This window comes from Choloepus didactylus (genome assembly GCF_015220235.1).
Source record: "Choloepus didactylus isolate mChoDid1 chromosome 23 unlocalized genomic scaffold, mChoDid1.pri SUPER_23_unloc3, whole genome shotgun sequence".
In the NCBI taxonomy this organism is placed as follows: Eukaryota; Metazoa; Chordata; class Mammalia; order Pilosa; family Megalonychidae; genus Choloepus; species Choloepus didactylus.
In genome coordinates, this window is record NW_023637597.1 from 468508 (window position 1) to 485501 (window position 16994).

A 16994-nucleotide genomic window follows, 5' to 3' on the forward strand; every position below is an offset into this window, starting at 1 on the left:
GTTTTCTTTATATCCTTCATATGTTTTGCCATATCTTCTCTCAATACTTTGAATTTGTTTTTGAATTGATTTAGCATATTCATTTGAAGATCATTAGTTAGTTTCATTTTCTGTATCTCAGTTGAAGTGTAAGTTTGTTCCTTTGACTGGGCCATATCTTCATTTTCCTAGTGTGATTTGTATTGTCCTGTTGTCTAAGCATCTGGTTTCCTTGATTACCCCAATCAGATTTTCCCAGATGAGAGGAGCTCAGGTCTGAGGAGGAGGTTGTATTCAGTATCAAGTTTCCCTGAGTTTGTGTCCTTCTGATGTACAGACTTTCCTATGAGGCCTCTAGTCTCTGTGCTTTTCCTATCCTGCCCAGCAGGTGGTGCTTGTCACTCTCCACTGTTATAAAGAGGTGAGGTCCCATTAATTTGCAGCAGATCCTGTCCTGGCCAGAGACTAAGGGTGTCAGAAGCCAAGCTTAAGTTGTTTCTGGCTTATTGTTTGTTTCCCTCAGGCCCTGGGATCTGAGTTCTGAAGGGAGGGCAGCCACTTAAACTGGGCCCTGCCCCCTCCTCTAATGGAAGATACACCCCCCTAGGGAGTTATCTTCTATGCTCAAATTCCTCCTGTGTGTCTCTGAATCTGTTAACTCCACCCTTTCTGCATTGGTGGAGCTGAGAACTGAAAATGCCTGAGGTTTTCTCCAGTGAGCTACTCAGAGTGAGAGAAGAAAAAGGAGAAAGAGAGAAAGCCCCTTTTCAGAGCCAGTCCCAGACCCCCCAATTCTGCTTGTAGGCCAGAGATAGTACCCAGTCCTCTGTACTCCTTTTCTTGGAACATAGCCATTTTCCAGTATTCTAAGGTCAGCCATCTCCAAAAGCCTCTATATTTTTTTTCCATCAGCCCCACCTCCTCTCCACTGGGAGCAACCTCAGGGTAGTTTACTATTTGTTAGGGGTTTATCTGTGCTTGTAGCTTGTATTCAGCAGTCCACATTTGTTAATTAAAACTTCAGTTGGAGCTTGGTTGAGCTAGATATCCTTGCTCCAGGCAGGGACTGCTTCTTTCTTCCACAGCAAAATTTTGAAGCTCAGCCTGCTGGTAGGGGGAGGGGTACTGGCTCCACAGTTTTTACTTACAGACTTTATGCTGTGAACTCAGCCATTCCACCCTTTCCAGGCTGGTGTACAATGTGTGAATAGTCACTGATGTCCTCCAACCATTGTTCCAGACTATTTACTAGTTGTTCCTGGCTATTTACTAGTTGCTCTAGGACTAACTAAATTCCACACCTCTCTGCCACCATCTTGCATATAAACACTTCAGAAGGTAGGAATTGAAGGAAACTTCTTCAATATGTTAAAGGGCATATATGAAAAATCCACAGTCAGCATAGTACTCAATGATGAGAGGCTGAAAACCTTTCCCCCTAAGATTGGGAATGAGACAAGGATGCCCACTGTCAGCATTATTATCCAACATTGTGCTAGAAGTTCTAGCCAGATCAGTTAGGCAAGAAAAAGAAATGAAAGTATCCAATTTGCAAAGGAAGAGGTGAAACTGTCATCATTTCCAGATGATATCCTATATTTGGAAAATCCTGAGAAATCAATGACAAAGCTACTTGAGCTAATAGACTAGTTCAGCAAAGTAGTGGGATACAAGATTAATGCCCCAAATTTAGTAATGTTCCTGTACACTAGTAATGACCTAACTGAAGAGGCAATCAAGAAAAGGATTCCATACACAATACCAAGTAAAAGAATCAAGTATCTAGGACTAAAATTAACCAAGGATGTAAAAAGACCTCTACACAGAAAATTACAAAACTTTACCAAAAGAAAACAAAGAGGACCTAAATAGTTGGGAGGATATTCTGTGTTCATGAATAGGAAGGCTAAATGTCATTGAGATGTCACTTCTACCCAAATTGATCTACAGATTTGTACCAGTTTGGATATATTATGTCCCCCAGAAAAAGCCATATTCTTTGATGCAGTCTTGTGGTGGCAAACATGTTAGTGTTGATTAGGCTGGGATATTGGGATTAGATAATTTCCATGGAGGTGTGATCCTGCCAATCCAGCATGGCCCTTGATTAGTTTACTAGAGCCATATATAAGAGCTCAGACAGAAGGAGCTAGGTGCTGCAGCTGAGACAGACATTTTGAAGACCACTATTGAAAACTGACACATCTTGAAGAACGCCAGTTTGAAATGCAACCTGTGAGCAAGCAGACACACCATATGCTTTCCCAGCTATCAGCAGTTTTCAGAGTCCAATGGCCTTTCTCTAGTAAAGGTACCCTTGGTTGATGCCTTACCTTGGACACTTTATGGTCTTGAGACTGTAATTTTGTAACCAAATAAACCCCCTTTATAAAAACCAATCCATTTCTGGTATTTTGCAGAAAGGCAGCATTAGCAAACTGGAACAAGATTCAACACAATTCCAATCAAAATTCCAAGAACCTACTTTGAAGACTTGGAAAAGCTTGTTATCAAAATTATTGGAAGGGAAAGGGGCCTCAAATTGTGATAAGCATTATAAAATAGAAGAACAAAGTGGGAGGACTTAAAACTTCCTGACTTTAAAGCCTAATAGAAAGACAATACTCAAAACAGCATGGTACTGGCACAAAGATAGATATTTTGATCAATGGAACCAAATCAATATTTTGGAAATAGACCTCCAGATCTGTGGTCAGTTGAGTTTTGACAAGGCCCCCAAATCCACTGGATTGAGACAGAATAGTCTCTTCAACAAATGGTTCTGGGAGAACTGGATAACCATATTCAAAGGAATGAGAGGAACTCTACCTCACAGCCTCTACAAAAATTAAAGTAGTTCAAAGAACTCATCATAAGAGCCAGTACCACAAAACTCTTAGAAGAAAATATAGGGAAACATCTTCAAGACCTAGTAAAAGGAGGTAGCTCATTAGACTTTACACCCAAAATACAAGCAACATAAAAAAAATATAGATAAGTGGGAACTCTTCAAAATCAAAAGCTTCTGTGCCTCAAAGGACTCTGTCAGAAAGGTGAAGAGGCAGCAAACTCAATGGGAGAAAATATTTGGAAACCACATCTCTGATAAAAGACTGATATCCTGCATATATAAAGAAATCCTATAACTCAATGACAATATTACAAAAAGCCCAGTTATAAAATGGGCAAAACATAGGAAAAGATATTTTTCTGAAGAGAAATACAAATGGCTAAAACACACATGAAAAAAAATGTTAATCTTCATTAGCTATTAGGGAAATGGAAATCAAAACCACAATGAGACATCATCTCACACCTATAAGAATGGCTGCCATGAAACAAATGGGAAACTACAAATTGTGGAGAAAATGGAACTCATCCACTGCTGGTAGGACTGTATAATGGTACAGCTACTCTGGAAGACAGTTTGGTGGTTCCTCAGAAAACTAGATATCAAGTTACCCTATGATCCGGCAATTCCCCTACTATATAGCCAGAAGACCTGAGAGCAGTGACATGAACAGAAAGTTGCACACTGATATTCATAGCAGCATTATTCACAATTCCCAAAGGATGGCAACAATCCAAGAGACCTTCAACAGACAAGTGGGTAAACAAAATGTGGTATCCACATACAATGGAATGCTATGCAGCAGTAAAATGGAATGAGGTCCTGAAACATGACAACATGGATGAACCTTGAGGACATAATCCTGAATGAAGTAAATCACACACAAAAGAAGAGATATTGTATGTTTATCACTAATATGAACTCCCTGAATAATGGAAAATCAGTGTGTTAAAATTAGAATATAGGGGACCTAGAGATAGAAACTAGAGAAGGAGAAATGATTACCTAATATGTACAGACCTGTTAACAAGGTTAAACTTAAAGGTAATGGCATAGACATGGATGATGCTAGTTTGTTAATGGTATTACAAGTATCACTGCTGTATTGAAGGCCAACATGATTAAAAGGGGTTTTTAAAGGCATGTATCCCACAGATTATCAGTACACAGATACATAAGTACTTGCATGATCTACTTCTAAGGTATGACCTAGGTAGAAAGAGTGAAAAACAGAGTGGTATATGGGAAAAACTACCCATTGCGTATTATGGACTCTATTTAATAGGAATACCTTGTACCACACTACTACTAGGGTTAAATAATTAGGGCTTTGGGGTGTTTTGTGTTATGATAATTATTTAAAATTGAAAGTGATGATGATTGTACAATTAATTGAAAAGAACATGATACATTGATTGTTGAACCTGGACAGAAAATATGCTTTGTGAAATTAGGAATCCCTTACTTAATAAGTCAAGCTCTTGATCTTGAGGCTTGCTCTTGTTAAACTTATGGCTGTCAAGGGGAGGCTAAACCCATGTATAATTATGCCTGAGCCACCTCCAGAGAACGTATTTTGTTGCTCAGATGTGGCTTTTATCCCTTTAAGCAGAACTGTGCAAATAAATTCATTAACCTCCCCCCCATGTGGGACATGACTCCCAGGAATGAGCCTGGCCCTGGCATTGAGAGATTGAGAATTCCTTCTTGACCAAAAGGGGGAAAAGAAAGGTAACAAAATAAGGTTTCAGTGGTTAAGAGACTTCCTATAGGGGAGGGAGGCCATCCTGGAGGTTACTTTTATGGAAGATTCAGCTAGATATGCCTAATGGTCACAGAATGTGAAGCTCCAATCAACTTACTGTGGTGAAAAACAGAATAAAGTAGGTAACAAAGTCATTTCTTAATTAGACGGATATTTTGTAACATTGGCTTTCCTAAAACAAACTGAAAACTCCCAATCTATATAAACTTCAAGAAAAAAATATGTATTCATATCTAAGTTATGGCTTTGTGCATTTTTTTTCTTTCTAGATATTGTAGGATTGTTTTTTTTTTTTTTCCAAGTATGTCTTTATTTTATTACTCATCTAACCAGACACTGGATAAAGGGAATATCAGTCACAAAGATTTTACAATCACACATTTACAAGTTAAAAGCTATATAGTTATACAATCATTATCCAAGATTAAGGCTACTGAGTAATAGTTCAACAATTTCAGGTATTTCCTTCTGGCTGTTCTAATTCACTAGATACTAAAAAGAAATATCTATATGATTCAGTAGAGATAATCATTTATTAAATCCTCTCTTCTCTGTTACAACTCCTCCCTCTCATTTGATCAGTTTTTCAATCCTCGGGGTTATTTGGGCAATGACCATACTAACTTCTTCATGCTGAAAAGGGATGTCAGCATTATGGGGTAGAGGTATGCAACTTGATAATATTCTTGGAGTGACTGGTACCTCTGGGTTTGGGGGCTTATCTGGCATAGGAACAATCTGGAGGTTTTAAGTTTCTGAAAAAAAAATAAGCTTAATAGGAAAACTTTTGTAGAGTATTAGAGCCAAGGTTATTCCTATGGTTTTCAGGAATATTGTTGGTTGGGGCTTGGAAAACCATGGCAATTTGTAATATCTGGCTGAAGCTTGATATCCAGAATGATCTCTCCACTCTATTTGAAATGTCTTAGCCACCAAAACCTTATTTTCTTATGTTTCTGTTCCCTCTTTTGGTCAAGAAAGCATTGTCAATCCCACGATGCCAGGGACAGGCTCATCCCTGGGAGTCATGTCCCATGTTGCCACGGAGACTTACACCATTGGAAATTATGTCTTATGTAGTGGGAAGGGTAAGTGTGTCTATTTTCAGAGTTTGCTTTAGAGAGACAGAGAGGCCACATCTGAGCAACAAAAGAGGTTTCCTGGAGGTGATTCTTAGGCATTATTGTAAATAGGCTTAACTTCACCATTATAGAAATAAGTTTCATATGGGCAAACCTCAAGATAGAGAGCTTGGCTTATTAAATTGGAAGTCCCTAATGCTTGAGAGATTATCAGGAAATTCCCTCAAGGGACTTTGCAAATATTTTTTTATTTTCTGCCCAGAATACTCTGGAATGTGTCAGAGTATCATATTATGCTATACAGAATAACAAGATCACATTCCCTACTCTAGGCTCCATGTATCTAGGATATGAGTTATTCCTTGAGTCCTCTTTCCTAAGATTCTCACATGCAACATGAAAAGCTTGAGCTTGATGGCTAAAACCTAACTTGCAAGAAGTGGTTTTAAAGTAACAGTTTTCACAGTTGACTACACCATTGCACACTGCCACATTAATTTGGTCTTTAGATACCTGCAATGTTTAAAGAGTTTAAAAATGGTAACACCAGAATTTACCAAAATTACTATCAAAGTTGTTTTGGACAACACATAGAATTAAGATTTCATCTTACTAAATCACCTCAGTGACTAGGAGAGCTCTCTACATATAATAATTCACCTCAAAAGTATGTAAATGGAGTAAAAAGTTTTTATTAAAAAAAAACTTACAATTCTTCAGTATAAGTTTTCACAGCTTCATACAGTTTTAAGATGACAGTGTGTGAATATCAAGGAAATGCTCAGTCTCACATCTAACACCAAATTCTCATTCACACAGCTTGAGGTGTTAAGTTGGCATAAGCAGGGGAACTTTCTTAATTCTTGTAAAGAATTTTAATTGCTCACCCTCCTAGTATATTCTTGTCTCTGCTAAATAGAGAAGACCTTAGTCTTTGATTAAAACCAGTATTTTTTTTTATTTTAAATTCAGTTTTATTGAGATATATTCACATACCATACAGTCATCCATGGTGTACAATCAGCTGTTCACAGTACCATCATACATTTGTGCATTCATCACCCCAATCTATTTTTTGAACATTTTCCTTATACCAGAAAGAATCAGAATAAGAATAAAAAATAAAAATAAAAAGAACACCCAAATCATGCCCCCATCCCACACTATTTTTCATTTAGTTTTTGTCTCCTTTTATCTACTCTTCCATCCATAGACTGGATAAAGGGAGTGCAATTCCACAAGGTTTTCACAATCACACTGTCACCCCTTGTAAGCTATACTGTTAAACAACTGTCTTCAAGAGTCAAGGCTACTGGGTTGCAGTTTGGTAGTTTCAGGTATTTACTGCTAGCTATTCCCATACAATAAAACCTAAAAAGTGTTATCTATATAGCAGGTAAGAATGTACACCGGAGTGACCTCTTGACTCCATTTGAAATCTCTCAGCCACTGAAGCTTTATTTCGTTTCATTTTGCATCCCCCTTCTGGTCAAGATGATGTTCTCAATCCCATGATGCCAGGTCCAGATTTATCCCTAGGAGTCATATCCTGTGCTGCCAGGGAGATTTACACCCCTGGGAGTCAGGTGCCATGTAGAGGGGAGGGCAGTGGGTTCACCTGCCTAGGTGGCTTAGATAGAGAGAGAGGGCCACATCTGAGCAACAAAGAGGCACTCTGGGGAGACTCTTAGGCACAATATAAGCAGGTTTAGCCTGTACTTTGCAGTAACAAGCTTCATAGGGGCAAGTGCAAAGATAGAGGGCTCAGCATATCAAGCAGTCGTCCCCAGTGTTTGTGAGAACATCAACAAAAATCCAGGTGAGGAAGTCCAACACCTCCGCATCCTCCCCCAGCTCCTCAGGGGGTCCCTGAATATATATTTTTATTCTACACCCAAATTACTTTGGGATGTGTTGCTATTTCACTCCAACCTATATAGAGCTGCCATATCTCACTCCCTATTCAAAGTTCCATGTAATTGTGGTGTTTGAAAAAACTGACTGTATAAGTTACGTTGTTTAGAAAATATAGATCCTATACCAAATAAACATTTCTTCCCTTGGTCTCACATGGAAGTTGAAGTTTTAACACACAGTTTCAACCTTTGCCCTTTGGCCCGATTTGCCCTAGTCTTAACCAGATCTGCTTCACTGATATCTCTAATTGAAGTCTGGGCTCTTTCTCAGCTTTTTTTTTTTTTAACAGTTGCTGTATGCGCTAATACTGACATTTGTTTTCTGCTGAGCTCTAACTCTGAATTTCAGGTGTCACACAGATACCCAATGTTCCAGAGACCAACCAGGAAAACCAGTATTTTTAGAAACAGTTTTTCTATCCAAAAAGCAAACATCTGAAGAGAAGGAATATTCCATTTAAATTCTTACATTTGTGCTTGTACATACACCACCATTCTCACATTAAGTTCTATATATGAGATCTTCTGACTAGGAATCAAATAGTAATGTATTTTAACCAAAATGTGAATATTTTACATCATCAAGACTTGATCATTGTTAAGTTTGGTACAGGAAAACAGAGAAAGTGGAGATGGGTAACATAATAATTATCTTCCTGCATCCCCAGTGGGCCAGATAGTCTCAATTTACAAATTAAATGAAGTTTCAGACTGAAAATTCTAAATGTCATTGCTAATTACTATGCAAGACCCAAAGTCCATAGTGAGTGTACACCAAGAAGCCAGACTCCAGTAAGTGATTAAATCCTCATTTTGCTTTCTAAACTTGCAATATTTAGAAAAAATAATAATGTGAAAGTCTTTGACTCAAAAGAAACTTCTTTAAATACATAGCACACTGCCACTTTGATTATTGGAATGTATTTGAACTATTAAATAAGTGGCTGGATGATAATATAAAGAGAAAACATGTCCCTCACCCAGTCCAGATAAGTCTTAAATATCATGGTCTACAACATGAAGTGGTGCTGAACTGAAATACAAGTTTGCTTAATTTTTCAGGAACTATCAAACTTCTAGTTTCATTATACATGGAGTCAATACTACTGTCAAAACTCATTTTTGCCTTGATATTAATTCTTTCACTAAGAAAACTGCACATAATGTGAATCTTATGTTGCAAATGGAATGATCAATTGTATTAGCTATAAAATTTGAATAGTTATTCAGAACAAGATTAAATTTGTTAAGCCTCCATGGCCATTTAAAGGCATTTGGTCAGTATCTTACAAGATTAAGATGCTTTAAAACAAGATCTTTATTAGAATATCAAAGATTTAGGGAATGATCTTCATAAATAACTTCAAATATCTATGGTTTCAACTGCCTGTCCCACTGATCAGGTAGGTGGCCAAGATTCATCAAAATATATACCAATCATTTGGAAATTCCTTAAGGAAAACCTTGCATAATCGTTGGTTTCTTAAACCCATGCCCAGTTTCTTTTGATGGTGGTTGTTTTGCTTTTTCTTTTTTTCACTTACACTTTTTAAAAGAGGCTATCAAGGCAACTGCTTCTTTAAGTTTTCACCAAATAGCATCTCAAGTATTCTGTCATCCATGGATTATTCGAGGAAGAAATTTAACTTTTATGTTTTTCTCCTCATTCAGAGTGAGCGTGCTGCCTTTGAACAACCAGTTTCCTTTTTTCCACCTGTCTTCTGCTCTTGGCTCATAATGCTGACTCATGAATCTCAGGTACAGGGGCAGAAGCACAGACATTATGAGTTTTTTGGCTTCTGGTATCTGTCTGTTTTTCTCCCCAGCCATAAAGAACAAATAGATGCTTATTTTCGGTTTTGTTTTTTTTTTTGTTTGTTTTTGTTTTTTTTTGGTTGATGATCTTTGAGAACTTCTGACTGCTTTCCTATTTCCTCCAGCAAACAAGGCACTTCCAGCTTGTCAAGGTTCAATACTGTTGTACTGTTGGGTAATTTATCAATTTCATTTGTTTTGCTTTGTTCTGGCTTTTCTTCTACTTCACTGGCAATGCTGAGGAATCGGCGTTGCCAGCGTCCCAGCTGGTCCCCCAAGACCTCCAGGTCCTGCGCCGCCCTCCGGCTTTCCTGCTTCCTGCGTGTGGACCTGGGCAGAGAGAGCGGTGGGGGAGAGGCAGAATGCCCTGGAGTGCGGGGCATGGGGGGGCCCCGCCGCCCTCTGCTGCAGAGGAGTCATCCGAAGAGCTGGTGTGGTCCCAGGCTTCGCAGAACCGGGGGTGCTGCGCCTGCCTCAGCAGCTGGCGGCTCAGGCGGTCATGCAGCAGCTCGTGGTAGAAGGGCCCGTAGATGTCCTCGCTCTTCACCTTGCTCCCTGGGAACCCGGTCCCGACCGTGCCGCGCCACCTGCTACCGTGGCGTCCCGGCCTCTGGGCCCGTCCCATTGCGTTCCACTCAGGCTCATTCTGCTACGGGACCCCAGGAACCACCGCACCCCACGAACTACCGCCACCGCTGCCAACTAGGAGACCCGGGAGGCCAACTAGAGGCCTGGCCGCCGAGCCCCGCTCTTGCCCCTTCTCGTCGTTTCCTGAAAAATATTTTTTTCTGTAAACTAACGCGTACATATATATAGAAAAGAACCTCTAACGAAGTTAGAACTTAATGAATTATTATAAGGCAACCACTTCCTCTCTCCTATAATCTTCATTTACTCTTAATTAAGCAAACAAGTGTAAATTTAGTACTCATCAGCTATACTTATGTCAGCACCTTTCTAGGCATTCTGTTACATGAAGTTTGTTCATTTCTCTGGAAGGGATCCTAGAAAGAATATTTCCCCAGGTCTTACATGATGACTTAAATATAGTGCCTTTTAGCCTGAAATTCAGTTTGGAATAAAATTCAAGGCTCACCATTTCTTTCCCTGAATATCTTAAACATATTGTTCCATTTTCTTCCGGCACAAATTATTACTGTAAAAAAGGTTGATGAGATTGTAATTTTGTTTTCCTTATGTGTCCTCTCTCTTTCTCTAGATGCACAAAGGACTTTTCTTTTTCTTTAAAATACAGTAATTTTACTAGAATATGCCTGGACATAAGCCATTCTGAGTTGATGCTCAGTGTTCTCTTTAATATTAAGTTTCAAATCAACTCTTTATTTCCAGGCAAAAATTAAATTTTGATATTTATATTTTCATTGTGTCTTTGCATTGGTTTTCTTTTTCAGACACTTAAATTATTCATACATGAGATCTATGCTGACCTTTACCTCTTGACATTTTCCTCAAATCTTTGAAAAAATTTATCTCCAATGAATTTTATTTAAAATCTTTTAGTTTCCTCTTTTTCATATTCTGTTTCTCAAGACAGTCTCTCTCACTGTACTTCTTCTAGTTGATATTTCATTTCTGAAATGATTTTTCAATTTTTCTCTCAAATTTCCCAGAATTTGGCACCTTCATTTTTGAGTTTTCTAATTCTGATTTTTGAGGTCCCTTCATATCTTTATCATTACGTATTGACTTTACCTCATTTTTGAAAAGTACATCTTTATGCCTAAAATACATCAAGATGAAGTGCTTTCATGTTTTGCAGTGGTGTTATTCTGTAAGTTTCTTACTTTTTCCCATAATATCTTTGAATGGGATTTGACATCAATTTAATTCTCTTGCTCATTTTTATATGAAATATGTTTTCTTGAATTTGGAGAAAGTAATATGATTCAAGAAAGCTTTTCCAACCTCACAGAGCTATCACACCTGTTGTTTTTACGAAATTCTAAAAAATAGAGCAGCTTGCCTCCTGAGATTTCAAGGCTATGATTTTTTCCCATTGTCATATGAGCCTTGTCTCTAACTTCTCGAATTTGCACCTTCCTTCTTTTTTTTTTTTTTTTTTTTAGTGGGTCACAAAAAGTGTTTTATTTAAATGAAACTGAATGGAACAGAACATTTGTTATATTTTATCCTTAATACATATAAGTATTGTATTTTACCTTATTACACACAAGTATAGCAAAATTTTTGGTTCAGGGGTATGTATACTGAGTATGTGCATGTGTGCATACTACAGGGCCATGGTTCAAAACACTTGGCAAAACAATGACCTAGAGAAATCCCTACACACATGCACACAAGGAAACATGTACAGGAGTGTTCATAGCAGCATTTTCCTAAGAACAAAAAACTAGAAACAAAATAGGAAAACTTGGTGTGCTTTTTTTCACTTGGGTGTTCTTTTTCACTTTTATTTTTTACTCTTATTTTTACTTTTTCTGGTATAAGGAAAATGTTCAAAAAATAGATTGGGGTGATGAATGAACAACTACATGATGGCACTGCGAACAGATGATTGTACACCGTGGATGACTGTATGATAAGTGAACATATATAAACAAAACTGAATTTTTAAAAAATGTGACATTTACATATAACAGAATACAATAAGGCAGCGAATAAGAATGAACTAAAGCTATGCATCAACATGGATCTCAAAATAATATTAAGTGAAAAAAGTAAGTTTTATGAAAAGTAAGATATTTTAAATTCAAAGACAAGAACTAAAAAATAATTCTTTAGTGGTACTCATATAAGTGATCAAACTATAAAGAAAAGTAAGAGAATGATAAAATACAAAAATTAGGATGGTCATTACTTCTTTGGAGTTGAAAGGTCCTAATTTTTGTATTTTATCATTCTCCCACCTTTGTCCATAGTGATACAATACACAGCGAACTTCTGGAGTTTAGTAATGTTTCTTTTTCTTAAGCTGAGCAGTGACTGCATGGGTGTTAAATTTTTATTTCTTATATATATGTCTTACACATATATATATTTGTATGCAGAAAATATCTTGTAATGAAAGGAAAACAAAGCTTTGTCACTAAAATTAGTTTAACAGCAGCAGCAGTGCCCTTGCTGGTCACCACCATGCATGGACTCCCTTGAGCCCAGAGTTTGGTCCCAGTATTACCCTCCACCACAAGGAACCAAGACCCCATGTCTTGGGGCAAGAAAACAATCAAGACTGGTCTGGCACTTCCTAGCACAGCCAGAAGGCTGTGATGTAAGGGTCAGTGCTGAAGGGCAAAGGAGCCAGATTAAAAACAATGCCAGCAGCCAGCCTGAGACCACTGAGCAACAAAAAGAAAATAACTATGGTTAACTGAAACAAACTAAATTTGTGAAAATAATTTAGAATAACAAACAGGATGCTCGGAGGGTCTAAAATGAGTATTTGTACATGGAAAGGAATAGTAGCCCTTCTCCTCCATCTTTTTTTTTTTTTAATCAAAATTTTATTGAGATATATTCACATACCACGCAGTCATACAAAATAAATCGTACTTTTCATTGTTTACAGTACCACTACATAGCTGTACATTCATCACCCAAATCAATCCCTGACACCTTCATTAGCACACACACAAAAATAACAAGAATAATAGTTACAGTGAAAAAGAGCAATTGAAGTAAAAAAGAACACTGGGTACCTTTGTCTGTTTGTTTCCTTCCCCTATTTTTCTACTCATCCATCCATAAACTAGACAAAGTGGAGTGTGGTCCTTATGGCTTTCCCAATCCCATTGTCACCCCTCATAAGCTACATTTTTATACAACTGTCTTCGAGATTCATGGGTTCTGGGTTGTAGTTTGATAGTTTCAGGTATCCACCACCAGCTACCCCAATTCTTTAGAACCTAAAAAGCGTTGTCTAAAGTGTGCGTAAGAGTGCCCACCAGAGTGACCTCTCGGCTCCTTTTGGAATCTCTCTGCCACTGAAGCTTATTTCATTTCCTTTCACATCCCCCTTTTGGTCAAGATGTTCTCCGTCCCACAATGCCGGGTCTACATTCCTCCCTGGGAGTCATATTCCACGTTGCCAGGGAGATTCACTCCCCTGGGTGTCCGATCCCATGTAGCGGGGAGGGCAGTGATTTCACCTTTCAAGTTGGCTTAGCCAGAGAGAGAGGGCCACATCTGAGCAACAAAGAGGCATTCAGGAGGAGACTCTCAGGCACAAACATAGGGAGGCCTAGCCTCTCCTTTGCAGCAACCGTCTTCCCAAGGGTAAAACTTATGGTAGAGGGCTCAACCCATCAAACCACCAGTCCCCTATCTCTGTGGTCATGCCAGCAACCATGGAAGTGGGTTAGGCAAATACCCCTGCACTCTCCACAGGCTCCTCAAGGGGGCACTACATCATTTTTTTTTCCTTGTTTTTCTTTCTTTTTTTTTCTTTTTTTTAACTTTCCCCTCTTTTTTAAATCAACTGTATGAAAAAAAAAGTTAAAAAGAAAACAAACATACAATAAAAGAACATTTCAAAGAGACCATAACAAGGGAGTAAGAAAAAGACAACTAACCTAAGATAACTGCTTAACTTCCAACATGTTCCTACTTTACCCCAAGAAAGTTACATAAAATAGCAACATTTCTGTGAACTTGTTCCTACCACATCCATCAGAATCCAACAGACCATAGTCATTTCTGGGCATCCCCAGAACGCCAAACAGCCTATCTGTTCTTCCTGGACCACTGTTCCCCCTTCCTTAATTGCTCTCTACTGCTAGTTCCCCTACATTCTACATTATAAACCATTTGTTTTACATTTTTCAAAGTTCACATTAGTGGTAGCATATAATATTTCTCTTTTTGTGCCTGGCTTATTTCGCTCAGCATTATGTCTTCAAGGTTCATCCATGTTGTCATATGTTTCACGAGATCGTTCCTTCTTACTGCCGCGTAGTATTCCATCGTGTGTATATACCACATTTTATTTATCCACTCATCTGTTGAAGGACATTTGGGTTGTTTCCATCTCTTGGCAATTGTGAATAATGCTGCTATGAACATTGGCATGCAGATATCTGTTCGTGTCACTGCTTTCCGATCTTCCGGGTATATACCGAGAAGTGCAATCGCTGGATCGAATGGTAGCTCTATATCTAGTTTTCTAAGGAACTGCCAGACTGACTTCCAGAGTGGCTGAACCATTATACAGTCCCACCAACAATGAATAAGAGTTCCAATTTCTCCACATCCCCTCCAGCATTTGTAGTTTCCTGTTTGTTTAATGGCAGCCATTCTAACCAGTGTTAGATGGTATCTCATTGTGGTCTTAATTTGCATCTCTCTAATAGCTAGTGAAGCTGAACATTTTTTCATGTGTTTCTTGGCCATTTGTAGTTCCTCTACAGAGAACTGTCTTTTCATATCTTTTGCCCATTTTATAATTGGGCTGTCTGTACTATTGTCATTGAGTTGTAGGATTTCTTTGTATATGCAAGATATCAGTCTTTTGTCAGATACATGGTTTCCAAAAATTTTTTCCCATTGAGTTGGCTGCCTCTTTACCTTTTTGAGAAATTCCTTTGAGGTGCAGAAACTTCTAAGCTTGAGGAGTTCCCATTTGTGTATTTTCTCTTTTGTTGCTTGTGCTTTGGGTGTAAAGTCTAGGAAGCGGCCGCCTAATACAAGGTCTTGAAGATGTTTTCCTACATTATCTTCTAGGAGTTTTATGGTACTTTCTTTCATATTGAGATCTTTGGTCCATTTTGAGTTAATTTTTGTGTAGGGTGTGAGGTAGGGGTCCTCTTTCATTCTTTTGGATATGGATATCCAACTCTCCCAGCCCCATTTGTTGAAAAGACCGTTATGGCTCAGTTCAGTGACTTTGGGGGCCTTATCAAAGATCAGTCGGCCATAGATCTGAGGGTCTATCTCTGAATTCTCAATTCGATTCCATTGATCTATATGTCTATCTTTGTGCCAGTACCATGCTGTTTTGGCAACTGTGGCTTTATAATAAGCTTCAAAGTCAGGGAGTGTAAGTCCTCCCACTTCGTTTTTCTTTTTTAGAGTGTCTTTAGCAATTCGAGGCATCTTCCCTTTCCAAATAAATTTGATAACTAGCTTTTCCAAGTCTGCAAAGTAGGTTGTTGGAATTTTGATTGGGATTGCATTGAATCTGTAGATGAGTTTGGGTAGAATTGACATCTTAATGACATTTAGCCTTCCTATCCATGAACATGGAATATTTTTCCATCTTTTAAGGTCCCCTTCTATTTCTTTTAGTAGAGTTATGTAGTTTTCTTTGTATAGGTCTTTTACATCTTTGGTTAAGTTTATTCCTAGGTACTTGATTTTTTTAGATGCTATTGAAAATGATATCTTTTTCTTGAGTGTCTCTTCAGATTATTCATTTCTAGCATATAGAAACATTACTGACTTATGTGCATTAATCTTGTATCCCGCTACTTTGCTAAATTTGTTGATTAGCTCTAGTAGCTGTATCGTCGATTTCTCAGGGTTTTCTAGATATAAGATCATATCATCTGCAAACAATGACAGTTTTACTTCTTCTTTTCCAATTTGGATGCCTTTTATTTCTTTGTCTTGCTGGATTGCCCTGGCTAGCACTTCCAGCACAATGTTGAATAACAGTGGTGATAGCGGGCATCCTTGTCTTGTTCCTGATCTTAGAGGGAAGGCTTTCAGTCTCTCACCATTGAGTACTATGCTGGCTGTGGGTTTTTCATATATGCTCTTTATCATGTTGAGGAATTTTCCTTCAATTCCTACCTTTTGAAGTGTTTTTATCAAAAACAGATGTTGGATTTTGTCAAATGCTTTTTCAGCATCTATTGAGATGATCAATTGATTTTTTCTTTTTGACTTGTTAATGTGTTGTAATACATTGATTGATTTTCTTATGTTGAACCATCCTTGCATGCCTGCAGTAAACCCCACTTGGTCATGCTGTATGATTTTTTTAATGTGTCTTTGGATTCGATTTGCAAGTATTTTGTTGAGGATTTTTGCATCTATATTCATTAGGGAGATTGGCCGGTAGTTTTCCTTTTTTGTAGCATCTTTGCCTGGTTTTGGTATTAGATTGATGTTAGCTTCATAAAATGAGTTAGGTAGTGTTCCATTTTCTTCAATGTTTTGAAAGAGTTTGAGTAAGATTGGTGTCAGTTCTTTCTGGAAAGTTTGGTAGAATTCCCCTGTGAAGCCATCTGGCCCTGGGCATTTATTTGTGGGAAGATTTTTGATGACTGATTGGATCTCTTTGCTTGTGATGGATTGGTTGAGGTCTTCTATTTCTTCTCTGGTCAGTCTAGGTTGTTCATATGTTTCCAGGAAATTGTCCATTTCCTCTACATTATCCAGTTTGTTGCCATACAGTTGTTCATAGTATCCTCTTATAATTTTTTTAATTTCTTCAGGATCTGCAGTTATGTCACCTTTTTCTGTCATTATTTTGTTTATATGGGTCTTCTCTCTTTTTGATTTTGTCAGTCTAGCTAGGGGCTTGTCAATCTTGTTGATCTTCTCAAGGAACCAACTTTTGGTGATATTTATCCTCTCTATTGTTTTTTTGTTCTCTATGTCATTTA

General features: G+C 38.0%; 1 pseudogene; it reads right to left on the bottom strand.

Moving 5' to 3' along the window:
* Nucleotides 1-9172: 9172 nt before the first annotated feature.
* Nucleotides 9173-10033, bottom strand: LOC119525018 (annotated as a pseudogene).
* Nucleotides 10034-16994: the final 6961 nt, after the last annotated feature.